The sequence below is a fragment of the Ranitomeya imitator genome, chromosome 9, assembly GCF_032444005.1.
Source record: "Ranitomeya imitator isolate aRanImi1 chromosome 9, aRanImi1.pri, whole genome shotgun sequence".
Taxonomy (NCBI): Eukaryota; Metazoa; Chordata; class Amphibia; order Anura; family Dendrobatidae; genus Ranitomeya; species Ranitomeya imitator.
This window is the reverse complement of record NC_091290.1, coordinates 116,574,522-116,602,464: the sequence shown is the minus strand read 5'-3', so window position 1 is coordinate 116,602,464 and position 27,943 is coordinate 116,574,522. Positions and strand designations below refer to the sequence as shown.

General features: G+C 41.8%; 1 long non-coding RNA gene across 1 annotated transcript; it reads left to right on the top strand.

The window, feature by feature from the left end:
- Positions 1-685: 685 nt before the first annotated feature.
- On the top strand, positions 686-21,642 carry LOC138649543 (uncharacterized). Its single transcript, XR_011315322.1, has 3 exons — positions 686-808; positions 18,890-18,989; positions 21,325-21,642. It is a non-coding gene; the product is annotated as an uncharacterized lncRNA (long non-coding RNA).
- Positions 21,643-27,943: the final 6,301 nt, after the last annotated feature.

Below are 27,943 nucleotides of genomic sequence, written 5' to 3'. Positions count from 1 at the left end.
ATATATATATATATATATATATAACACAGTACAGGCCAAAGGTTTGGACACACCTTCTCATTTAAAGATTTTTCTGTATTTTTGTGACTATGAAAATTGTACATTCACACTGAAGGCATCAAAACTATGAATTAGCACATGTTTAATTATATACCGTATTTTTCTGACCATAAGACACACTTTTTTCCTCCAAATTTGGGAGGAAAGTGTGGGTGCGTCTTATGGTACAGATGTAGCATGTGGGGAGGGGGGCAGCAGTGAGTGGGATCACACTGTTATCCCACTTCAGGATGTCCTGGCTGCCTAGAATCAGTGCTGGGGAAACCATGTGGTCCCAATGATTAAGTGCAGTGAATATTCATTAGCTACTCCCCACCCACCTATCAGCTGAGTGGTGAGCCAGGAGAGGCAAATGAATACTGCACTTAAGCAGGGACACACGTGGCTTCCCCAGCGCTGATTCCTGCAGCAGCTGGGGAGATCCGTGTGTCCGGGGGAGGATGAGGCAGCAGCAGGAGCAGGGTCCGGGGGAGAGATCGCTGTACCTTCCTGGGCTGGACACTGAGTGCTGTGCAGTGTGCACAAGGAGGACCTGTGATGATGTCAGAAGTGGGCGGGCTGGAGCATCACATGGCAGCACAGAGCCTTCCCTCTTCTTGACATCATCACAGGTCCTTCAGACTCCAATACTTGAATCTGCTGGCTTCCATTACCTGTGCTGTGGAAAGGCAACAAGAGGGAGGGCTCTGTGTGCAGTCATGGGATGCTTTTACCTCACCACAGTGTGGCTGGCTGCCACAATTAAGAGGTTAGTCTTTCCAAAACACAATAAAGCATTCTGCCACTTCTTTAGTGAACTATAACTCCCAGCATGTCATAAGATCTGCAGGACATGCTGGGAGTTATAATTCTCCCATTGGATTTTAAAGCAGCACTCCAGTGTTATTTTGCAGTGCTGGAGAGGTGCTTTAAATATAAGCCCTGTGCCCCCATTCTTATACTCACCCTCCAGCATCTTCATATAGTACTGTACAGACACCACACTGGTCCTGCAGCTTCCAACATAATAACATACTATTATATGTGGTGTTATTATATATAATAGTATGTTATTAAATATTTTACCACATTTTTTTGCTTCAAATATTTTTTTCCCTATTTTCCACCTCTAAAACCTGGGTGCGCCTTATAGTCCGGTGCGTCTTATAGTCCGAAAAATACGGGTACTTGGCAAAAAAGTGTGAAACAATTGAAAATATGTCTTATATTCTAGGTTCTTCAAAATAGCCACCTTTTGCTTTAATGACTACTTTGCACACTCTTGGCATTCTCTTGATGAGAATGCCAAGACAATACAGAAAAATACAGAAAAATCTTTAAATGAGAAGGTGTGTCCAAACTTTTAGTCTGTGCTGTATATATATATATATATATATATATATATATACACACACACACTGTATATGTATATATATATATATATAATTTTAGAATTTAACATTGTTTTGTCTCTCTTGCTTTGATGAAATCCATGAGTTTCTATGGTAACAGACAACAAACTTTGTGTAGTCTGATCCTGCAGTCATACTTCCTTCCGTTCCCCCCACCACAGCTCTAGTCATACATTGGGCAGTAAAGTGAGAAGCATAGGACCAATGAAAATAAGTGGGTCTTGACACCAAGTTATGTATTTCCCTTTCTCTATAAGATAGGGGTTTTCATGTTCCAGTCCTTGGTGTCAAGAATCTTTAAAATGTAAAAGTCAGTTCAAGTTTTTGTCAGTAGTCCTGACACCTCGACAGATCACTCATGGGAAAGGGTAAAAGTACTCTCCAAAAGACAGCCCAGTATTGCTTTCCAAAGTCACAGGGCAAAGCACTCGGTTGAAGATTTCAACCCCTTTTTTAACAACTGGAGGGTGTCTCAGCACCAGTTGCTGCTTTTAGAGGCAGGTGTTGGCTGTATAATAAAAGGAATCAGACGGGATTCACAAGAGTGTAGTTCACAGTCTGCATATGAACTAAAAAGCTAGGACTGACCGCGAGTCTCCTGACTCAAACTTACAACCTTATAGACACATATGAAGTTGGAACTGCAGGACAGGAGACACCTGGTTAGTCTGTGCGTTGCATTCTGAAGCATACAGACTGTGAGATACACCTATCTAATCCCAGCCTTAACCCCTTCCCGACCTTTGACGCCACGTAGGCGTCATGAAAGTCGGTGCCAATCCGACCCATGACGCCTATGCGGCGTCATGGAAAGATCGCGTCCCTGCAGATCGGGTGAAAGGGTTAACTCCCATTTCACCCGATCTGCAGGGACAGGGGGAGTGGTAGTTTAGCCCAGGGGGGGTGGCTTCACCCCCTCGTGGCTACGATCGCTCTGATTGGCTGTTGAAAGTGAAACTGCCAATCAGAGCGATTTGTAATATTTCACCCATTATAACGGGTGAAATATTACAATCCAGCCATGGCCGATGCTGAAATATCATCGGCCATGGCTGGAAATACTAGTGTGCCCCCACCCCACCCCTCCGATCGCCCCCCCACCCCCCCGATCTGGCCGGTACACTGCTCCGGCTCCCCTCCGCCCTGTGCTCCGCTCCCCCCCGTGCTCGTGTCCGCTCCCCCCGTGCTCCAATCACCCCCCCGTGCTCCAATCACCCCCCCTGCACTCCGATCCACCCCCCCCCGTGCTCCGTTCCACCCCCCCGTGCTCCATTCCAGCCCCCCCGTGCTCCGTTCCACGCCCCCCGCGCTCCGTTCCACCCCTCCCGCGCTCCGATTCCCCCCCCCGTGCTCCGATCCCCCCCCCCCGTGCTCCGATCCCCCCCCCCGTGGTCCCCCCCCACCCTATCATACTTACCGATCCAGCCGTGGTCCCGTCCGTCTTCTCCCGGGCGCCGCCATCTTCCAAAATGGCGGGCGCATGTGCAGTGCGCCCGCCGAATCTGCCGGCCGGCAGATTCGTTCCAAAGTGCATTTTGATCACTGAGATATAATCTATCTCAGTGATCAAAATAAAAAAAATAATAAATGACCCCCCCCCTTTGTCACCCCCATAGGTAGGGACAATAAAAAAATAAAGAAATTTTTTTTTTTCCACTAATGTTAGAATAGGGTTAGGGTTAGGGGTAGGGTTAGGGTTAGGGGTAGGGTTAGGGGTAGGGTTAGGGTTAGGGGTAGGGGTAGGGTTAGGGGTAGGGGTAGGGTTAGGGGTAGGGTTAGGGTTAGGGCTAGGGTTAGGGGTAGGGTTAGGGGTAGGGTTAGGGTTAGGAATGTGCACACGTATTCTGGTCCTCTGCGGATTTTTCCGCTGCGGATTTGATAAATCCGCAGTGCTAAACCGCTGCGGATTTACCGCGTTTTTTTCTGCGCATTTCACTGCGGTTTTACAATTGCGATTTTCTATTGGAGCAGTTGTAAAACCGCTGCGGAATCCGCACAAAGAAGTGACATGCTGCGGAATGTAAACCGCTGCGTTTCCGTGCAGTTTTTCCGCAGCATGTGTACAGCGATTTTTGTTTCCCATAGGTTTACATTGAACTGTACACTCATGGGAAACTGCTGCGGATCCGCAGCGTTTTCCGCAGCGTGTGCACATACCTTTAGAATTAGGCTATGTGCACACGGTGCGGATTTGGCTGCGGATTCGCAGCAGTGTTCCATCAGGTTTACAGTACCATGTAAACATATGAAAAACCAAATCCGCTGTGCCCGTGATGCGGAAAATACCGCGCGGGAACGCTGCGTTGTATTTTCCGCAGCATGTCAATTCTTTGTGCGGATTCCGCAGCGTTTTACACCTGTTCCTCAATAGGAATCCGCAGGTGAAATCCGCACAAAAAACACTGGAAATCCGCGGAAAATCCGCAGGTAAAACACAGTGCCTTTTACCCGCAGATTTTTCAAAAATGGTGCGGAAATATCTCACACGAATCCGCAACGTGGGCACATAGCCTTAGGGTTAGGGTTGGAATTAGTGTTGTGGTTAGGGGTGTGTTGGGGTTAGGGTTGTGATTAGGATTATGGCTACAGTTGGGATTAGGGTTAGGGGTGTGTTGGGGTTAGTGTTGGAGTTAGAATTGAGGGGTTACCACTGTTTAGGCACATCAGGGGTCTCCAAACGCAACATGGCGCCACCATTGATTCCAGCCAATCTCGTATTCAAAAAGTCAAATGGTGCTCCCTCACTTCCGAGCCCTGACGTGTGCCCAAACAGTGGTTTACCCCCACATATGGGGTACCAGCATACTCAGGACAAACTGCGCAACAATTACTGGGGTCCAATTTCTCCTGTTACCCTTGTGAATCTAAAAAAATGCTTGCTAAAACATAATTTTTGAGGAAAGAAAAATGATTTTTTATTTTCACGGATCTGTGTTGTAAACGTCTGTGAAGCACTTGGGGGTTCAAAGTGCTCACCACATATCTAGATAAGTTCCTTGGGGGGTCTAGTTTCTAAAATGGGGTCACTTGTGGGGGGTTTCTACTGTTTAGGCACACCAGGGGCTCTGCAAACGCAACGTGACACCCGCAGACCATTCCATCAAAGTCTGCATTTCAAAAGTCACTACTTCCCTTCTGAGCCCCGACGTGTGCCCAAACAGTGGTTTACCCCCACATATGGGGTATCAGCGTACTCAGGAGAAACTGGACAACAACTTTTGGGGTCCAATTTCTCCTGTAACCCTTGGGAAAATAAAAAATTCTGGGCTAAATAATTATTTTTGAGGAAAGAAAACGTATTTATTATTTTCACGGCTCTGCATTATAAACTTCTATGAAGCACTTGGGGGTTCAAAGTGCTCACCACACATCTAGATAAGTTCCTTTCAGGGTCTAGTTTCCAAAATGGGGTCACTTGTGGGGGGTTTCTACTGTTTAGGCACATCAGGGGCTCTGCAAACGCAACGTGACGCCCGCAGAGCATTCCATCAAAGTCTGCATTTCAAAACGTCACTACTTCAATTCCAAGCCCCGGCATGTGCCCAAACAGTAGTTTACCCCCACATATGGGGTATCACCGTACTCAGGAGAAACTGGACAACAAATATTGGGGTCAAATTTCTCCTGTTACCCTTGGGAAAAATAAAAAACTCTGGGCTAAATAATTATTTTTGAGGAAAGAAAACGTATTTATTATTTTCACGGCTCTGCATTATAAACTTCTATGAAGCACTTGGGGGTTCAAAGTGCTCACCACACATCTAGATAAGTTCCTTTGGGGGTCTAGTTTCCAAAATGGGGTCACTTGTGGGGGGTTTCTACTGTTAAGCCACATCAGGGGCTCTGCAAACGCAACGTGACGCCCACAGAGCATTCCATCAAAGTCTGCATTTCAAAACGTCACTACTTCACTTCCGAGCCCCGGCATGTGCCCAAACAGTGATTTACCCCCACATATGGGGTATCAGCGTACTCAGGAGAAACTGGACAACAACTTTTGGGGTCCAATTTCTCCTGTAACCCTTGGGAAAATAAAAAATTCTGGGCTAAATAATTATTTTTGAGGAAAGAAAACGTATTTATTATTTTCACGGCTCTGCATTATAAACTTCTATGAAGCACTTGGGGGTTCAAAGTGCTCACCACACATCTAGATAAGTTCCTTTCAGGGTCTAGTTTCCAAAATGGGGTCACTTGTGGGGGGTTTCTACTGTTTAGGCACATCAGGGGCTCTGCAAACGCAACGTGACGCCCGCAGAGCATTCCATCAAAGTCTGCATTTCAAAACGTCACTACTTCAATTCCAAGCCCCGGCATGTGCCCAAACAGTAGTTTACCCCCACATATGGGGTATCACCGTACTCAGGAGAAACTGGACAACAAATATTGGGGTCAAATTTCTCCTGTTACCCTTGGGAAAAATAAAAAACTCTGGGCTAAATAATTATTTTTGAGGAAAGAAAACGTATTTATTATTTTCACGGCTCTGCATTATAAACTTCTATGAAGCACTTGGGGGTTCAAAGTGCTCACCACACATCTAGATAAGTTCCTTTGGGGGTCTAGTTTCCAAAATGGGGTCACTTGTGGGGGGTTTCTACTGTTAAGCCACATCAGGGGCTCTGCAAACGCAACGTGACGCCCACAGAGCATTCCATCAAAGTCTGCATTTCAAAACGTCACTACTTCACTTCCGAGCCCCGGCATGTGCCCAAACAGTGATTTACCCCCACATATGGGGTATCAGCGTACTCAGGAGAAACTGGACAACAACTTTTGGGGTCAAATTTCTCCTGTTACCCTTGGGAAAATAAAAAATTGCAGGCTAAAAGATCATTTTTGAGAAAATAATTTTTTTTTTTTTTTTCATGGCTCTGCGTTATAAACTTCTGTGAAGCACTTGGGGGTTCAAAGTCCTCACCACACATCTAGATTAGTTCCTTTGGGGGTCTAGTTTCTAAAATGGTGTCATTTCTGGGGGATCTCCAATGTTTAGGCACACAGGGGCTCTCCAAACGTGACATGGTGTCCGCTAATGATTGGAGCTAATTTTCCATTTAAAAAGCCAAATGGCGTGCCATCCCTTCCGAGCCCTGCCGTGCGCCCAAACAGTGGTTTACCCCCACATATGGGGTATCAGCGTACTCAGGACAAACTGGACAACAATATTTGGGGTCCAATTTCTCCTATTATCCTTGGCAAAATAGGAAATTCCAGGCTAAAAAATCATTTTTGAGGAAAGAAAAATTATTTTTTATTTTCATGGCTCTGCGTTATAAACTTCTGTGAAGCACCTGGGGGTTTAAAGTGCTCAATATGCATCTAGATAAGTTCCTTGGGGGGTCTAGTTTCCAAAATGGGGTCACTTGTGCGGGAGCTCCAATGTTTAGGCACACAGGGGCTCTCCAAACGCGACATGGTGTCCGCTAACAATTGGAGCTAATTTTCCATTCAAAAAGTCAAATGGCGCGCCTTCTCTTCCGAGCCCTGCCGAGTGCCCAAACAGTGGTTTACCCCCACATATGAGGTATCGGCGTACTCGGGAGAAATTGCCCAACAAATTTTATGATCCATTTTATCCTACTGCCCATGTGAAAATGAAAAAATTGAGGCGAAAAGAATTTTTTTGTGAAAAAAAAGTACTTTTTCATTTTTACAGATCAATTTGTGAAGCACCTGAGGGTTTAAAGTGCTCACTAGGCATCTAAATTAGTTCCTTGGGGGGTCTAGTTTCCAAAATGGGGTCACTTGTGGGGGAGCGCCAATGTTTAGGCACACAGGAGCTATCCAAACGCGACATGGTGTCCGCTAACGATGGAAATAATTTTTCATTCAAAAAGTCAAATGGCGCTCCTTCCCTTCCGAGCCTTACCATGTGCCCAAACAGTGGTTTACCTCCACATGTGAGGTATTGGTGTACTCAGGAGAAATTGCCCAACACATTTTAGGATCCATTTTATCCTGTTGCCCATGTGAAAATGAAAAAATTGAGGCTAAAAGAATTTTTTTGTGAAAAAAAAGTACTTTTTCATTTTTACGGATCAATTTGTGAAGCACCTGGGGGTTCAAAGTGCTCACTATGCATCTAGATAAGTTCCTTGGGGCGTCTAGTTTCCAAAATGGGGTCACTTGTGGGGGAGCTCCAATTTTTAGGCACACGGGGGCTCTCCAAACGTGACATGGTGTCCGCTAAAGAGTGGAGCCAATTTTTGATTCAAAAAGTCAAATGGCGCTCCTTCCCTTCCAAGCCCTGCCGTGCGCCAAAACAGTGGTTTACCCCCACATATGAGGTATCAGCGTACTCAGGACAAATTGGACAACAACTTTCGTGGTTCAGTTTCTCCTTTTACCATTGGGAAAATAAAAAAATTGTTGCTAAAAGATAATTTTTGTGACTAAAAAGTTAAATGTTCATTTTTTCCTTCCATGTTGCTTCTGCTGCTGTGAAGCACCTGAAGGGTTAATAAACTTCTTGAATGTGGTTTTGAGTACCTTGAGGGGTGCAGTTTTTAGAATGGTGTCACTTTTGGGTATTTTCAGCCATATAGACCCCTCAAACTGACTTCAAATGTGAGGTGGTCCCTAAAAAAAATGGTTTTGTAAATTTCGTTGTAAAAATGACAAATCGCTGGTCGAATTTTAACCCTTATAACTTCCTAACAAAAAAAAATTTTGTTTCCAAAATTGTGCTGATGTAAAGTAAACATGTGGGAAATGTTATTTATTAACTATTTTGTGTCACATATCTCTCTGGTTTAACAGAATAAAAATTCAAAATGTGAAAATTGCGAAATTTTCAAAATTTTCGCCAAATTTCCGTGTTTATCACAAATAAATGCAGAATTTATTGACCTAAATTTACCACTAACATGAAGCCCAATATGTCACGAAAAAACAATCTCAGAACCGCTAGGATCCGTTGAAGCGTTCCTGAGTTATTACCTCATAAAGGGACACTGGTCAGAATTGCAAAAAACGGCAAGGTCTTTAAGGTCAAAATAGGCTGGGTCTTGAAGGGGTTAAAGGGTTTGCCCAGGGTTGGCTTAAAAATTTGCCATTACTCTATGTGAGTAAATCCTCACAGTGCGTAATGTGCATGCTGACAAGATTCTCCAGTGCCGGCGCCAGGAGTGAGTGGCCGTGTGACTGCAAGTATGCGATTTGCACACATGTGGTCATGTGCCAACTAGACATGCACAGTATTGCGCAATACAAGTGTATTGAACAAAGTCAAACACGTCTAGTTGGAATGTGGCCAGAAGTATGCAAATAGCATACTTGTGGTCACATTACAACCACTCCCGGCGCTGGCACTGAAAAATCCTGACAATGTGCACACTGCGCGCTCAGAGTATTCATAAGTCTGTAGTCACATAGCGTGATGTCAAACTTGTACCACAAACCTGGACAACCCAATTAGATGGCATCATCGATTTGTTCTCTCTTAGTGGTGGAGCCAATATATAGTATTATACTGTAAAATATATACAGTATATTGAACTTTAAATATCATGTAGACACGTGCTGTAATTATTCTTTTCATTGGTGGCCCAGAAGCTAGGGACATAGCAGCTTACTTTAGGGATCTTAGGGCACAGGTGACAATTTGAACCCTTGAATCTAATCTTCCTCAAAGGTCTCCTGTACGTGGAAAAATGTTAATGCGGGCTAAAGAGCACGGAGGCAGCAGGTGGCGGCTGGCAGGCACAGAATCTCCAAGTGTATGCCACTGACGTTCGTGTTTTGAGCAGCTGGTAAAATTAACAATGTAAATGTACTATTTTTCATTAACAACTATCACAATCTTGGAAGGTTTTCATTGCCCTTCTTCTTATATGCAGCCTTTAAAACGATATTGATGAGCATTAAAAACAGTAATGAAGAATCTTGGCAGTAATCTACATTTATTATTAGAGAATTGCATAAATAGCAATCCCCTGATGTTCTGGTAATAACATCAATGCTTTAGGGGCAATCTAAGAATAGGGTAAAACAGCTGAGGATGCTTTCATCAGCTAGATGTAGATCAATTAAGACTGAATTTCAGCAATAAAAATTGCCGGTGAGTGCGTTCATCAGTTGGTTTGTATCATGCACTTTAACAAGGACCTTTCAGCTCAGAATTTCACCCACCAAACTATTTGCGGTTACGGCCAAAAGTGTTAAATGAAAATGAATTATTCTTCCCAGAAAATTATTGCAATCACACATGTTTATTTCCTTTGTATGCACTGGAACAATACAAAAAAAACAGAGAAAAAAGGCAAATTGAACATAATATCACACAAATCCAAAAAATGGTCCAGAAAAAATTGTTGGCGCCTTTCCAAAATTATGGGTAAACCACTTTCTTTCAAGCATGTGATGCTCGTTCAAATACACCTGTGGCAAGTAACAGGTGTGGGCGATATAAAAATCATACCGTAACAAGATCAAAGGAGGAGAAGTTGACTCAATCTTTGTATTGTGTGTCTGTGTCTGCCACAGTAAGTACGGGGAACAGAAAAAGGAGAAAAGATCTGTATGAGGACCTGAAAACCAACATTGTTAAAAAATATTAACAATCTCAAGGTTACAAGTTGATCTCCAGAGATCTTGATGTTCCTTTGTCCACGGTGTGCAACATAATCAAGAAGTTTAGAACCCATGGCACTGTAGCTAATCTCCCAGGATGTGGACAGAAGAGAAAAATTGCTGAAAGGTTGCAACGCAGGATAGTCCAGAAAGTGGATAAGCAGCCCCAATCAAGTTCCAAACAAATTTAAGCTGTCCTGCAGGCTCGCCTCAGTGTCAGCGCAAACTATCAGTGCCCAGTGTCAGAAAGCTTGGATTGCATCCTATGTCATGGGTCTTCCAGCAGGACAATGACCTCAAGCATACTCCAAGAAGCACCCAGAAATGGATGGAAACAATGTAATGGAGAGTTCCGAAGTGGTCAGCAATGAGTCCGGATGTAAATCCCATTGATTACCTGCGGAGAGATCCTAAAATTGCTGTTGGGAAAAGGCGCCTTCAAATATGAGAGACCCGGAGCAGTTTGCAAAAGAAAAGTGCTCAAAAACTACAGCTGAGAGGTGTAAGAAGCTTGTTGATGGTTATTTGAAGCGTTTGATTGTAGTTATTTATTTCAAAGGGTGTGCAACCAAATATTAAATTGAGGGTGCAAAGAATTTTGTCCGGCCCATTTTTAAGGTTTATGTCCAATTTGCCTCTTTTTCCTCTGGTTTTTTTTTTTGTGTTGTTCCAATTCACACAAAGGGAATACACATGTATAACGAAACATGTGTAATTGCAATAATTTTCGGGGACATACACATGACTATATATGCATATGTAATTCTTTCAAAGACAAGTCCAGCAAGCAATAACTTTACATGGGCAGTCCGTTTCTCCGCTATTGAGTTATCAGCATTAGAATTGATATGCAAATGAGCCTGAAGTGCTATTTTAGCCAGAAGCTCTGCCACTCCAGCTCTATTTTCTGCCCAGCACCACCTCCTCCTGCGTGTCTTAAAGCCTATATAATGTGTGATTTCAGTCAAAACAACCATCAGTCAACCATGAGAAGTTGGTGTTAGGTGGGGAATAGAGCCGGAGCGACAGAGGCTTCAGTTCTATCATAGCTCTTCAGTCTTACTTGTGTATCAATTCAAACACTGATTTCTCAGTAATGAGGGAATGGACTGGTCATTTGAAGGTATTGCTGGACTTGGCTTTGAAAGATCTACATGCCCAAATGAATAGTTTGAGGGTGAGACCTTGTTAAGTCTGTTTTTGTATATACAGTCCATGCATTCTATTTTCTTTGTGTTGTGCCATCCCTCTGTTATGATATGCATGAGTATACTGTTTCCCTTTCCAATGGGCCATGTCCCGTCACGCACTGACAGTGTCCATTTAATGGTGACAACGTCAGACTATATGTTAACCTTATCGACAAACTTATTTTCAGGAGATAAAACAGAGTGATAAAATTATTCCTATGATTTCTTCTTTTTTTATCGAAAACACTATTTTTTTTTTAAGCAAACGTGCAATGAAATATTTCCTTTTTAATATATTGTATTAAGAAAATTACTAGGGGAGGATAGCATCTACTAAACGCACGGCACGTGATCTCAAAGATACGTATATTGGGATAAGATGTGACGTGACATAGCAATGTTGGAAGTTCTAAATCAACGCGCCAGGTTATGTTGGGGTAGCCGAAACAAAGAAGCGAAGAACACAATAAAGGTTAGATGCCACATCCCAGCAAGTCTCTTACAGTTATTAATTGGTGAGGATATGACTCCAGCACAGACAGCTATTAAAGGTTTACAGAGAGCAGCAGATCTTCTTAAAAATAGAGCTGAGCCCCTGTCACCCAGGCCAAACTTCCTAACGAAAACATCTCCAGACAGCTCAGATGAAGGGTTACGCATGTAGCTGGGATAGGATGTATCTCCGGCTTCTGATCTATTATCATTGGCTTGTAATAGAGGAAACCAGAAGCTAAAAGGTAAAGCTGAATAGTGCAAGAATACATAACCATAATATATAAAACAAGACTCTTTACATTGTGCATGGGAACAGAAAGAAGCAGAAAACATTGGCTAAGGCTACAAACTCCATTGCCGCCAGCCCACCCATTGGCCCTACTTACATGTCTACTTTGCTAAGTATTCCTAATCCACCATAAATAATTATTTTGTAGAAACTTTTTAAGAACCTTGTTTTGTGTCGTCTCTCCTGGAAATATATGAATAAGTTGGCGTCTAGCTGTTACTATTTCATTCTCAGTAGGGTGTAGTGTCATCACCTGGTCATCTATGATTAAACTGTATCTCTGCAACGTGGCTGTGCCATTAGTTAACTGGCAGCTCTAAATAGGGCTTCCACTGACAAGTTTTGCACTGGTTACCCCAACAATCATGTCCCAGGGGAGACCGGGCCTTCATACTTTAATCCCTCTACAGGGATGGGGACTTTTGCGGGGATCCAGGGTTGATTCTCCGGAATAGCCACTGGCTGATGGAGTTGGCTTACAGGAAAGTCAGATCAAAACCCATGACATACAGATAGAGACAAAAACACCAGTCAGAAGAATAGTCAGTAAATGGGTTGAAGTTAGAAGCAGAATAAACAATGTGAGGATTCACTCTCTCAGGTAGTCATTAGGTAGCTTCACAAAAGCAATGCTGCTTATTCCAAACGTGCATTTTTATTGTTTTCATAAAAATCCAAGGGATTCAAAACCAAAAACAGCCTCTTCTGGGCACAAAGTATAACAGCAACTTAAGAGGTCATTCAGTAGGAACATATATTAGTGCTATATAACCACCCCCTGTCGGGTGCTCCTGAGTAATAAGAACTGCCTCTATGCGGCACTGGAAGTCAGAGACTTGTGGACTGCAAGAGCGACCTGTGCAAACTATCTAATGGTTCCTTGGGGGCCCCAGCAGGTTATGACTGTGCTTCATGATGGAGAAGACATTGAAGCTGCTGCTTTACCAATCAGCATTCAATTGATTTTACATAAAAAAGGGATTTTACAGAAAAAAGGGAGCATCACATGTGTCTATCCTCTCTCTGTCATGCGATTCATGCACTGAACCATCCCCCACCTCCTTTATGGACAAACATTAGTTCTACTATGAAGTCGAGTAGTGGGGAATTATTGTGAAAAACAGTATTATATCAAATTGTACTGCTTAAAACTGGCACCATCCCCTGCAATTTGCTGCCCTAGGTGCTGAACCTTAAGTGCCTAATGGCATTTCCAGCCCTGACTCATTCATATGAACATGCTTACCTGCTTAATGTTAGCATAATATCGGGCGGCACAACAAATATTAGAGCAGATGTAATTTATTTTTAATACTTCTTGGTGAAAAAATGCCAACATTTACAGCATTTTAGTGCATCAAATGTTTTAGACACATTTTAATTTTCATTTGGCTAGGGGAGTGGCTTAAATGAAAGGGGGTGTCTTGGGAAAATGTGGCATGGTTAAAATGTGCTCAACATTTGTCCAAAATTTGAGTTAAGAAAAGTGGTGATAAGTATCCAGCCAATAGGTGGTGTAAAGTTATGCAACAGTTTGTAGATGAAATGTATTATCCCACATGAGCCACTGTAAGACTACTTGGCAGATTTTAGGACTGTCTAGTCTGTTTTCACTGTCTATACAGTTCATCAGACAGGGTGTTAGTGGTAGCGGAACGCAACAAATTATAACAGAAATGGTAAAAGGTGCTTTCGCAGCCCGGGGTTCACCGTGCAGAGATGGAACCTGCTGCTGAGTAATGACAGACAATATGGCGGTACAATGTGGATACATAGACGGGTTAAACTTCATCCTGTGTGAAGGAAGCAAACCCTTTTACGTCACAGGGCCGCGCTACCGCACCAAGAGCGCAAGCAAGGAGTTTCAGGACTCTATCCCAAGACACAGGATTAGAGTATGTTCAGACCACTTGCGCTCGACACCGCAACTGGGGTGTCAAAGTAAACAAAAATATAACTTAAAGCACAAGAGTGTGTGCTGTGCTGCTTTGGCGGACGCCACTAACCACCCAGACTTGGGATAGGAAAGTGCTCTATAAGCGCACGGTGCCGCACTGGCGGTTACAGCAATAGACGCTGTATCGTGTGTCTTTACGTTGACAGCTTAGTCGGGCACTAGACAGCAAGCATCCACCTTTTGCAAACAGTCATACACAAGGGAGGGGATTTTAAAGAACGACTTGCACTCATCAACAAACACGATTCCAAATGTACACTAGCGTATGGCCGTGCAGCCATGCAAACCTTTTATAGCTGCAGCAAGAACCGGACCTTCCCAGAAGGACCAATGTGAGTTACCCACAGAAGAAGAACACCTACAGGACTTTCCTAAAGGACCAATGGGATTTGGTGCAGTATCTAAGCATGTGACACTTGATCTCCAACAAGAGATCTTGCCCTGGGCATGCTCAGAAAGGGAAGAGCGGGACTTAGTCCCAAACAGGTCTGCTCACCACTGCCCAATACTGGCTACAATGGCAGAAGCTGGAAAGGCAGCAGTAACCAGTCATCCTGTATCAGCCTGAGCTAGACGCTGGGACCGACGTCTCTGCTGAGCAGACTCCACTGCTTCTGGAGAAGAATGGGAGACCACAGCAGAGATGGTTCCAGATTCCCCCTGTGCAGAGGTGGGATCTCGACACCTAACACAGGGTTAGTACATGTGACCTAATGAACTGCATTTATGTATTGTCTTCATTCTCTATAGGGGAGTGCCTCATCCCTCCTTCGTAACTGGTAGCTCACAGTGGCCAACTCAAGAAATGATCTGCAGTTCTTTGCAGCGGCTACTACTCATGGAACCAAGCTAGGCATTGCAGCTCCATCTAATGAGTACTTCCAGTGGGTGTATGAGCTAACAATAGCTGATCGGTGGGGTTGTTGATCTGATCTTTAAGATAGGTCATCAATATTGTATAACTGGAGAACCCTTGTAAGGCTTTCAGCCTTAGGCCGGAGTCATACTACAACAAGATATAGCCAAGTCTCGCAGGTTAAAAACAAGCTCTGGCATCGGCACTCCAGAGCGGAGCGTACGGCTCCATGTATTGCTGTGCGGCTGCACACTCCACTCTGGAGTGCCGTGCCAGAGCTTGGTTTTAACCAGCGAGACTCGGCCGTATCTCGCTGTGTGTGATCCCGGCCTTACTCAGAAGAACAGGGAAAGTAAAATTGAGAACACTCCTTTTGAATTAGCAAACTCAAATCTTCTGTATACATTGGTGTATTTTTTTGTAATTTTATCACCAAATGCACAATATTTTTTTTTGTGCCAATTGAACTGAATCTCACAGACTAGTCTCCATACTACCCTTCTCCTAAACAAGACATCATATTTGGCTGATAGATATTTTTTTAAAATATGCAATTTATCTGACCTTGTCACTGACATTGAACTAGTAAATTCATAAATTTCCAATGCAATGTTCAATGTGGACATAATTTCATACAACAAAGATTTTTACAAATTGTCAACACCTATTTATTAGCTTCTAGCCTGTGCTGCTCAGTTTCGCGAGGCTCTCTTACACTTTATTCTACCTTCTACATTGAGAGCACACCCGAACATCAGGCCTATTGACTTAGTTGTCACTTCCATGATGGGTTCCCATGAGGCAACATTTCTTCCCATCGTGTGCTACTTAGATTGATGAAAATGTGGTGCAGGTCTCAAATAACTTGATCAGCAGATACGGGCATGATGCTGGAATAAGATCTTTTAATTTACTAATGTAGCATTCACAATGAAAGTTGTGTCTTGGACAAACAATTAGATTTGATTACCACTGTGGAACCGGCACTTTTGTAATCCATAGACACATGTCTAGGCTTGAAACATTTGTATTGCATAATAATAATTATAATAATAATAATAGTAAAAATAATTTTTCATCTTTTTTCTTACCTTTTGTCTTGACTTCTTGCTATGTTGACAATCCACATCCTCTTTTTCTTGATTGTGGTTAAGTCGGGTGTGTTGTTAGTCAATATTATTTGCTTATTTGTTTCCAAAAGCCCCACAATATTTTCACATGTTCATTTGTGGCCACTTTTTCCACTCTATTGTCCCACCAGTTCTTCATTGTGAGCAGTTAGTAATTTTCGCAAATGTTCCAATGAATTATTTTTACTACAGTATTATTTTGCTGTTTTGTTCCTTACACAGTCTGCATTTGGCATCATCATTAGACATTTCTATCCTCATTCTTACTGCATTCATTGCAATGAGCTGTTGTTGTGCAACCGGTATTAGTTCTTTGGTTTCTTTCTTCAAAATTCCATTTGAAAGCCGTAGCCATGTTTTTAAAATTTTCCCGTATTCTTGCCCAAAAATTGCTGATGCAACGCCTTTTTTTTTCCAGAGGTCCATTCTTGTTTTGGTTGTATGTTTTCAATGCTCTTTGTCTATTGGACTTTCAATAAGTCTCAATTTTTCACGTCAATAAATGCACTTTTTGAGCTGTCCTTGACATTCTGTAGGCCATAAATGCATGCTCTTCTTCATCGACTGTTTGACTCTGATTTTCTGATCAGATACAATGTATTGACATGAGAACGAGGCTGTAAAACATGGTGAAAAGTCAACAACCTTCTCGCTTTTTATCCAGATTGTCCAAATCACTTGACTATCCCAGCAATGTATCTTATGATGGGTACTGGTACTTACATATTTATGGATCTGACATTGTTGCCACCACTTAGTTTTGGCTTTAGAGTTATTCACTCTTTTTGACTATACCGTTTTACTTGGCTGTGCTTGATGTTATCCACAGAATGCTCAGGCACTAAGGCTTCATTTTTCATTGTTATTAAGGTCATGTTCATATGTAGTGTAAATGCTGCATTTTTCTACTTCTTGATATGTGTATATTTTATGCAAGTATCTGCTCCATTGTACACAATAACAATCTTATTATTTTGTTTCTGCCGTATTTTCGCCTTTACTTGATGCTTTTTTGGTGCAGAATTGAAGCAGTCTATTCAATACGTTTCTTTTTAGTGCAGAAAAGTTTTGATTCTGCATTAAAAAATGAATGGTTTTTTTCCAGGCTCATTAAAGAAGCCTACAGAGAAAAAATGCACAGTTCAGTAACGTTTTTAGATGCCCCATGGCCATATATATTCATGGAATGAATGAAACAATTTTGGGGGTATCAGTGGTCAACGGCGTACTTTGTTTTAGACCAAAAACCTCAGGAAGCACTTAGAACAACTCAGTGTTGACAAAATTACAATCGGTCAACTGCAGAAATGAGCTCTGAGGCCCGTTGGCTTTTAGTGTTGTTTGTCCTTCTAGTATTTAATAAAGATTAATAATTTTAGGTATTAGTTTATGTAAGTTTGATTTGGATTCTATACCTGTGTATCCAGTATATGATTTACAAAGAAATGAGCTCTGCTCAGATCTGTGCACATCCTCCGCCGATATATTACAACATCATAAGTTCTTGGGAAGAATCCAATGTGTAATGAAGGTCAACACCAACTGATGATCTGCTGGTAGTTAACAATATTGTTATTTTTATTATTATTAACACTAGTGAAGATTTTGTAGAAATGATCCCACGGCTGAAGTGAGATTTATATCTTCTATTAACATAAAAAGAGGAAAATCTTGTTCCAGGCAGAAGAGAGCAGCAGTTAATATGGAAGCAATTTTCAGACTCGCTCTACGAAAATCTTGTAAAATGCATCTGTCATCGAGTTTAAGAGACTGAGTAACAATTTTTACAACAAATTAGATAATTACAGCTCCGCAAACAAATGACATTTTCTTCTCTAATTGCTAAACAAACATTATTGCAATCTAAAGGTAATAAGGAAATAGCCACTTAAGCAAAATGCAAGTGTCAGAATTCATTGCATCAAGGAGCGGAGAACTATGACAAGGCATATTTGTACACCGACCCATGTCTCTAAATGAGCAGAATATATATGTGATAACCTCACGTGGTGTACAGTAGAGGATTGCCGTCTTGGCAGTTTAGGTTGCGTCTCTCGGTGGCCAAGCTTTCTGTCACGATGAGCCTCGTTCCCTCTTCAATTACACGCACGCAAAGTTCTACAATATATGAAAAGACAAGGGATATACCAGTGAGGGATAGTCTCCCGCTGTGCCAGATGCGTATGGGACTGATTGAGATGGGCTCCTGGACGTAGGGCTGATCATGAATTCCAAATCCATGCACATCAGGGTGGGTAATGTGGACAATGATGGTTTGCACAGTAGTTGCTTCTTTATGTAGAGGGTGATGATGGTGATAGTGGTTTGTGAAACTAAGCCCCGATCATGAAGAAGCAGTGTGAACTTAAACAAAACAGTCTCTACGCTAACGAAATGTTGGACAAGTAGTTTTTTACAAACAGTAGGTAACTGGTGTTGGTTTATGGTTTCATCGAATCAGTGTATTCCTTCCTTAGGGCTGACCTTCTGCTCCAAGACAGGTTTTACTCCTTAAGGCTCCTAATATAAAGGCTGTCAGCTTTCATTCTTTTATTAGTCCCTTCTAGACCAGCTGTCAGGGGGAAGAAACTCCTTCTCGTAGAAAATGGCTTCTTCTTCTAACTCTTCTCACAAAATATTTGCTCCTCCCACTGTCATGTGACTCTTACAGCTGCAGTCATTGGCTGACTGCCCAGGAGAGTTTGTTCCAGAAGCTTCTGCATGCCAAGCAGAGCTGGGTTACATGTTCACGCCTATCAGAGGAAGAATAACCCTTTTTGTGCTGCCCATCAGTAAGTCTCACACTGTGTTTACAATAAGCAGTTTAAATAGAAATAACAGCATTAGTATGGAACACACTATATATCCGGTATCTCTTGGAAATGCCCAATTGGATGGATTTTACATATTTAGTTGTAAGGCTGACTATAAAATGTTTCATATGCAGGTGGCCTGAATGTTGAACATGGAAGGCTTGAGATCCCAGAGCTCAAATACTTTATAGGACAATTCTCTTTTCAGCCATTGAGAAGGCTCTACACCCCCAGGTAAGTCAAGTAATTAGAGAGTCATATTGGTGAGATTGGGGCCCATTAATTGTTGTTGCCTTATTCATAGACAAAGCTTCAGCCTAATGTAACTGCCAGCACCCACTGCAGCAAACTGAGAGGATGGCAGTCAAATTTTAGCCTGGGGGACATGCACAAAGTGCTGGCCCATGAGCAGCGAGACTCATCCTAAGGCTTTAGTCTTATGTAACGTGTAGCGTGTAACTTGTGTCTCAGCTCTGGCCACTAACAACCTAATTCATAAAATACATGGTCTCTTTCTACTGTTTCAAGTAGGCAAAAGGGATAAAGTTTCTCCTTGTAGAAAGCACCAAGTTAACGTAAGGAGACTTAAAGACCATGCAGAACTTTCTTCTGAATTTAAATATGCAAAATGGCTCTTCATAGAGAAACAGTTCGCAAACTCTAGCTACTGGAAGTTGCAATACTTACATACAATATTGACACTTTAAAGGGCCTTGTCACATGACTCAGGATGAAAGCCAAATCAGGAACTCTAATTACAGATACATGTCTCAGTGTCTTTACCCCTCATAAGTGCAAAACGGGAGAACTGATTTGAATGGGTGATTGGCCTCTGATAGGGAGTCTAAGGGTTATAGTTTCTTTTTATGAAGAGCACTAATTAGGCAAATTGAGAATTATAGTCCAAGTAATATAATTGACAAATGGTTTACTTCTTGTTAGTAGCTACACAATTTCTGCAAACCCATGCAATTTGCACTTAATTTTGATTTATAATGTAGAAATAAAATTTGTGCACCTTCACTTCCCCTTCCCAATCTCCTGAAGAAGTCTTGTGTGACTTCGAAACGCGTTGAGAAAATAAACAATCAATTCCAGCTTAAAATCATGTGGACCGTAATTTGTACAGCAGCACAGGTGATACCCACAAATTATTCCAGTTCTAACGTATCTCCTTGGACCTTGTTATTCCAGAAAGAGACCTGTTATACAATCTTACCACTACCTTTGTTTCTCACAAAGCCTGTCCAACACTAAGGAACATAAAACAAAAAGAAATGACTCTGCAAGTTACCATCAATTTTTCGATATCGTGACACCCTACCATCAGGGATGTTCAGCACATTTCTCTTAGCTCACCGTGTACTACATTGGTCTACTCAGGGGTACCGGCTACATTTTTACAGAGCTGCTTAAGATCTAATTACTCTGCAATATTCAACCGAACACGAAAGAGCTTTGCCTCTACTCTTTTGCCCTCGATTATCAACAATGTTATTTTTAGTTTCAACATCCAAAACAATGGGGAAAATCCTTCTAATTAAGGAAAGATTATGGAATAGGTTCCTTCAACTTTTCTCACTTAAAACTTGGTTAAAATCTGACTAGAAAATCTGTGATAATGAAGGGACTTGCAAAAGTGGTAGTCTAGACAAATATGTCCAAAACACTATTTTGATAATACTATTTCTGGCAAAATGACACACCCTGAGAATCTTCAAGAAGATGATAATGATGATGAGGACACACTGATAAACAAAAGATCTTTGAGTCCTTCATCAGTCAAACTATGGCCAAACATTTAACTCAGTCACATAGGACACACAAGATATCAGACACGAAGCAAATCAAAGAGAAACATCATCTGTAGGCTTTTCTGCTCCCATGTTCAGAGAAAATAGTGAGTATAACCCAGGGCAAAGACTCCCTTGTGTCCCACTTACAACCCAAAAGAATCTCTCAGAATTGATGAAACAGCTAGATATCTTGAACATACAATCAGCCACACAATCAGCCACATTATACCAATCCAAACAATTAAAATATAATTGTCTTGATTATAGAAGTTTAAACGTTTTTTTCCAGAACGAAAAATTATTACATATCCCTGTGATAGGGGGATGACTTAATGAGAATTGGGTTGCAACCATTGGGACACCCAGCAATCCCAAAGATGAGGCTCTGGATCCTGTGACCCAAGTTATAGAAACCATACTGAATACAGCAAAATTACATGCTCAAACACCACTCTATTTATTATTGTCTATGGAACTGCTGGAGAAAGTCAAGAGCAGTGTTTAGTCCCATTAACAATTAGTAGAGATTAAGCATGTGATATTCTGCTCGATTCAAGATGGTGATTTGCAAAGGTAGGTTCCCAGGATCATGAGCCTTGTGTCAGTATCTAGTCCTGGAATCTGTTTCTCTTGCCCTTAGACTTGCCCTTAGTTAACATGGATCTTGATGTTTCACGTCGGCCATCTTGCTTCCTGCCAAAGTTGTATATATAGCCAGCACCTGCTCTGTTTCATTGCTTGTGTATTATGTTTTGGACCTTGTTCCTCTGCAGTCCCAAGCCTGGACTTACTATCCCTGTTGGTCCTTTCCTAACGGCGGAGTCCTCTGCCAACCTGCACGTCTGGATCCCTGCCTGCTGACCAAGTGATTGCTGGACACCTGACTTCAGAAACCTCTGACTGACCACACCTACGGTGAAGTAAGAACTCCAGCCAGCTTGTGTGTTCCTCTGCTCTGCAAGAGACTGTGTCAGTGCTGGACATTCTTGTGCACTCATTGCTCAGTGACTTTGCATGCTGTGTCGCAGAGTATCAGCTCTGCTATTACTGCTTATCAGATTGACTGAACATTTATCTGGATTTACATGCTATATTGCATTCAGATCACAAATACAATTCTGCTTGTTCAAACCAATGTGTCTGCAGTCTCTTTGACCTAGCCACTGGTGTCCAGTTGTATCCACTAGTATCGTGACACCTTGTCTCTAGGTTGCTGGCGGCTCTTCAACAATCAGTAACTTATCCCCTATCCCATGAATACTTTTAATTCATAAAATTAAAATTCCCATATTTGAAAGGATATGTCCATCCCTAAAGGGAAGAGAATAGTGATGAGCGAGTATACTTGTTGCTCGAGTTTTCCCGAGCACGCATGGGTGATCTCCGAGTATTTGTGACTGCTCGGAGATTTAGTTTTTGTTGACTCTGCTGCATGATTTACAGCTGCTGGCCAGCCTGAGTACATGTGGGGGTTGCCTGGTTGCTAGGGAATCCCCACATGTAATCAAGCTGTCTAGTAGCCGCAAATCATGCAGCTGCGGCAAGGAAAACAAAATCTCCGAGCAGTTACAAATACTCGGAGACCACCAGAGCGTGCTCGGGAAAACCAGAGCAATGGTCTCCGAGTCCCTGTCTCCCTTCCTAGCTCTGATGTCAGTAAACCCTCCCTAATTATGAGTGTGTCAGCCCTCTTAAGAAGCTCATGTCTTGCATTTCTGGTTAAGAATAGTCTTTCTTATCTACTATAATCATGCATAACTACAATAATTCAACTTAAAAATGAACCTTTTTTTCGGGGAATCTTCATACATGCCTCTGCAGTTGAGTCACGCTTTCTGATGAAATCTCTACATGTGAGTACCAGTACACAGTGACAGCCACCAAAGATCTCTCAAAGGCCCCACTCTCGCAGCCTAGTTATAGAGTCGGAATAGTAAAGAACAAGGATTTTAGGCATGAAGGGGCCATCATTAGAGAAGTTTTTAATTTCCCACATGCTACAGTATATAGTTCACCAACAGTTCTACCTATGTACTTTCACTAATCCCAATACACAAGACTTTAGAGAAAGTTTCCTAGAATTTTTACATTTTTTCTCCATCTCCGATAACACAAAACATTCTCTTTTTACCCCCTTAACATTGCAGGAAATGTCATGCACTATGGGTTTGATATTAGTAAAAATGCATGACCCATAGTGCTAATACATGACTTTTCCATCATCTTCTGGGCGTATCAGCTTGTCTGTCATGTCAAGTTGGGTCCAGCGAATGACTATTTTATACCACACCATCCAACAATAAGATTTCCCATTTCCGTATCATTCAACCGGAAGTAAAAAAAACTTACATACAAACTCAACCGTCAGTATTGTCACTATTCATCGGAATATTTCTCTTTATTCTCAGAATCACACGTGATGAGAAAATAGCTAATTGTAGATCAAGTGTCCTCTTCATAGCACAGATCTGCTGAATAATTGTACTATCCTGTAGCAGGTGCCAGGAAATTATCAAGCATCTGTTGTATCATAAAATAACATTTAGTTTGTATTATACATTATAAGTTCATCCCTGCGGAATCCTCTTGATTTATGGTGTCGCAATGCTTCACCTGATTTGCACATAATATTAATGTTGAGGAATGAAAAGAACTGCATTATGCATATTATGTGTGTGCATATATATTTACATACATTTATATTCTTGCCTGCTAAATCTTTCCGCATCACCTGGGAGTGATATTATTAAGCAGTGGAATGAACTGTAGAAACTCAACCATGAAGTGGAGACCCCTTAACCCTATAGAGCGTGGTCACCGATTGCTCAGGAGCAGAGGGCACAAAAGTCACCAACGATCTGCTGACTCCATAACTGCAGAGTCAAGACCTCCTCTGGTATTAACATCAGCACAAAAAACTGCCCCCCTAGTGCTGAGTGTCGGATGGAGTAGTGTAAAGCTGCCACCATTGGACTCTGGAGCAGTAAAAATGTTGTTGTGTTCTATGCAGGGATGGATCACACTTCTATACCTTATGTTCGAGGTTGGATTTGGTGAATGTCAGAAGACTGTTGCCTAACTGACCACATTGTGTCCGCTCTACAGTTTAGTGGCAGAAGGATAATGCTATGAGGTTGTTTTCAGGAGCTGTCTTCTCTCCCTTGGTTCCAGTGAGGGGAAATCTTAAAGGGGCTGTCCATGCACGACATATTGATTACCTATGCACAGAACAGGTTATGAAACTCAGATGGGTGGTGGTCTGACACCCAACACCCCTATGATCAGCTGTTATTCGCTCTGGTTTCTGGTTGCCGTGTACTGCAGAAAGGCTTCTATTGAAGAATAGTACTGACAGAACAAATAAGAGCTGATCACTTAGGATACAGGATGTTGGACCTCCCCCAATCTTATATTGATGACCCATCTAATGAATAGGTCATCCACATGCTGAACCAAGTCAACCCCTTTATTGCTTCAGTCCACCAAGACATTTTGGACAACTGTAGCTTCCAACTTTGCGGGAAAAGTTTGGAGAAGGTCTTTTTCTGTTTCCCATGACAGTGCCCAGTGCATATAGCAAGGTCTATAATGGCATGGTTGGGAGAGATTGGTGTGGAATGACTTGCACTTTTGGATAAATTGGAAAAAATTTCCACATACTCCAAAATCTTGCAGAAAACCATCTCAGAAGAGTGGAAGTTATAGCTGGAAAAGGGGAATCAACTCATTATTACTATCTATGGATGCAGAATGGGAAGTCATATAAGTTCCTGTAGGTGTAAGGTGTAGGTGTCATAATACTTTTGTACAAATAATGTTCTGCACGCTCCTCTTAAAAGTTTTTTTTCACTCTTGTGGTCCCAGCAGGATTTATGTCTCCTTAAATTCTACAAAAATCTGCCTTCGACAAAGTAATTCGCTTCCGCATGGAATTAGAGAAATGGTGGCCTTTGGCCACCATTTTTCTGAATCTTGAAGAGCCATCAAAAGATTTAAAAATTATAAAAATCTTTAAATTCACCTTACTGTTCACCTCTCCCGCCCCTCTGCTCCTCACCGTCAAATGTTCGGTCCTCGTTGCAATTTCTGACCCACATGTTGAAATCCCCATAATATCGGGACCATTCAAGTACTTGCACAGAACTCTCCTGATTTCAGCACGAGTAGTGGGGATTAGAAGATGTGACTGGATGATGATGAGGAGCGAAGGGCCCAAAGAGGAGAGGGGTAAGTTGAGTATAAGAATTTATTTTTTACATATTATGTTTATAATCCCCTGGGGTCTAGAGAAACCCCAAGGCATTTTAAGGGGCGTTAAGTTTGCAAAGAATAACGTCTGCGCGAATAGAATTTCTTGGAGAAAAAAACACACAAATTTTGCCTAATTTATTCATCTCAAATTTATGTGTATATACACATAAATTACATACATGGGATGGACACAGCCTGCAGGGGGGAATACTTTTCCTGTCCAAAGATTGTGCTTTGGCCCCCTAATATGTGATTCACACATGGACCGACATTAGTGCATTGATTTTAGGACATGCTGCTGATTTTCTATTCCCTACAGTAACCTATATGCAACAAATTTGACGTGAAATTCGTAAATGATTTTACCCAACGTGGAAAATCTGAGCAAAATACCATTGATTGATTTCCACTCAGGGGCAAACTGACTTGGATTTAAGAGGAGTTGTGTTATGGGTCTTTCCACCTGGCATGTCAATAGGTACACAAGAATGCTAAAAATTTTCCCATGTCAGGTAGATAAACTCTGCTCTACACCGTGCATTACAGTATATATTAGAATATTTAGGCGATAGATTTATAAACCAGTTCTGTTTTGCTATTTTTTAAAAAGCAGTTAAGGCTTTCAGGGGTTAATACGCATCCACAGAATTAACCTTTTTGATTAGGAAATGCATCACAAGTTTTTCCTCTCTCTGATTAGAAACAAGTAAAAAAGAATGGCTTTGTGTCATGTCAACGTGTGGGAAACATGCAGTTGTTGGCTGAATGAAAGAGGGGAGGTGAGAAGGGCCATGCTGTCTTTGTGACGTGGGTTCAGGCAGGTGCCAAGCTAAACACGAGCAACCGCCATGGGAAAAAAAATCTACAGCACACACCAGGAAATTGTAATTTTTCAGCTCTATGAAAACAGGTACAATACTAGTACAAATTATAAATGGGTCTATAATGGAGGAGCTGTCCAAAGTAACATTTGTCTTAAAGAGGATTTGTAAATTTAGATCCAAAGCCTTATGCCAATATGGCAATGCAGCCTCCGTGAAGCTCAACCAGCTATTATGGGAGCTTTACTTGGTGGGGAATTTGTTGATCTTGATTATCTGTTTTGCCATAAAAGCACAATTTGGATTTTACGTGACAGGTGTCCATACCTCACACAATTAAAGTTTCATTCAGATGCATTGTAATTATATTTTACTTGGCTTTTGAAGAAATTGATAAGGATATGAAATATTCACTTACACTATAAACTATATACTATATACAGAGCTCCTATGTATAATGTCAGCGGTGATCACTGTATTACCTGTACACTTACACTATAGACTATATAGTATATACAGAGCTCATGTATAATATCACCGGTGATCATTGTATTACCTGTGCATTATACACACTATATACAAAGGCCCTGTGTATCATGTCACCGGTGATCCCTGCATTACCTGTACACTGTCACTATATGCAGAGCTCCTGTGTATAATGTCACTGGAGATCCTGGTATTACCTGTACACTGTCACGTTATACAGAGCTCCTGTGTATAATGTCACTAGTGATCCCTGTATTACCTCTACACTATGCACTATATAGAGAGCTCCTGTGAATATTGTCACCGATGATCCCTGCATTACCTATAAACTGACACTATATACAGAGTTGCTGTGTATGATGTCGCCGATGATCCCTGTATTACCTGTACAGTGATACTATTTACAGAGCTGCTGTGTATAATGTCCCCAATGATACCTGTATTACCTGTACACTGACACTATATACAGAGCTCCTGTGTATAATGTCACTGGTGATCCCTGTACACTGATACTGTATACAGAGCTCCTGTGTATGTCACCGGTGATATCTGTATTACCTGTACACTGACACTATTTACAGAGCTCATGTGTATAATGTCACAGGTGATTCCTGTATTACCTGTACACTGACACTATATACAGAGCTCCTGTTTTTAAAGTCACTCACTGGTGATCACTGTATTACCTGTACGCTGACACTATATATACCACTCCTGTCTTTAAATTCACTGGTGATCACTGTATTACTTCTATACTATGTACAGAGATTCTGTGTACAATGTCACTGGTCAACTCTGTATTACCTGTATACTATACACTATAAACAGAGTTCCTGTGATATTAATATTGTAGTTTTTATTAATAATAAGTATTAAAGTATACGGTCAATATGTGGGGACAATATGTGGTCTGGTCATGATGTGGTGGTATTTGTCACTTGTATGTGGTATTAATTGGTTACTATGTGGTAGTATAAAGCGGTCTGGTCATGGTGTGGCATCATTTCTCACTTTTATGTGATTTTACTCGTTCACTATATGATTTGGTCATGGTGTGGCTTTATTTTCCCTTGAAAAATGGATTATTTGGTCACTATGTGATTGGCTGCAGTAATCATATCTGCAGGCAGGGTAAACAGAACACCAGTGGGGAAAACTGGAACTGGTACTGAAATGTCAGGTATTAGGTATAGGTGATTACTGTATGTATTGTCTCTGTTTTATTGAATGTGTCAATTGACTTTAATAGGCAAACAGATACCAAACCTCTGTCTGTTTAGCAGTGGAATAGCGTGGGGTGCCAATGACCATGGTAAGGAAAGAATTGCACCCTCTAATCCAGTAATAATGCCCCTTGAACACCCTGGTAAAACAAATAATGCCTCCTAAGTGTCTGCTTTGGATATATGAATACCCTTTAAAAAGCATTGATGCTTCTGAGAGCCCCCTTGTGCCTTTCCTTGCAAAAAAACAAACAAAAACAAATTTATATACTGAGCCCTCTTCTTCCCTGCACATATTGCAGGACAGCACAGGCAGTACAATGCAGTTACTGCATCACACCAAAACCCTGCTGTCTTGAATGCATCCTGTGACCTACAGCATGAATGGCTGTGGGGCAGGGAGCTGCACTACCACATGATACAATTGTATTGGCATCATGTTGATGCTCATACACTCCAAAGACGTGCTCGCTCTGAGATCCAGGCCACCCATCCAGAAGTTCTTTAGCACTTGGTGCTAGTAATGCAAATCCTTTTTTTTTGTGCCCCAAAAATGTTGTGACCTGGGCAAGTACCCCTGGCCTCGACAATGCTACACCACTGCTGGTTAG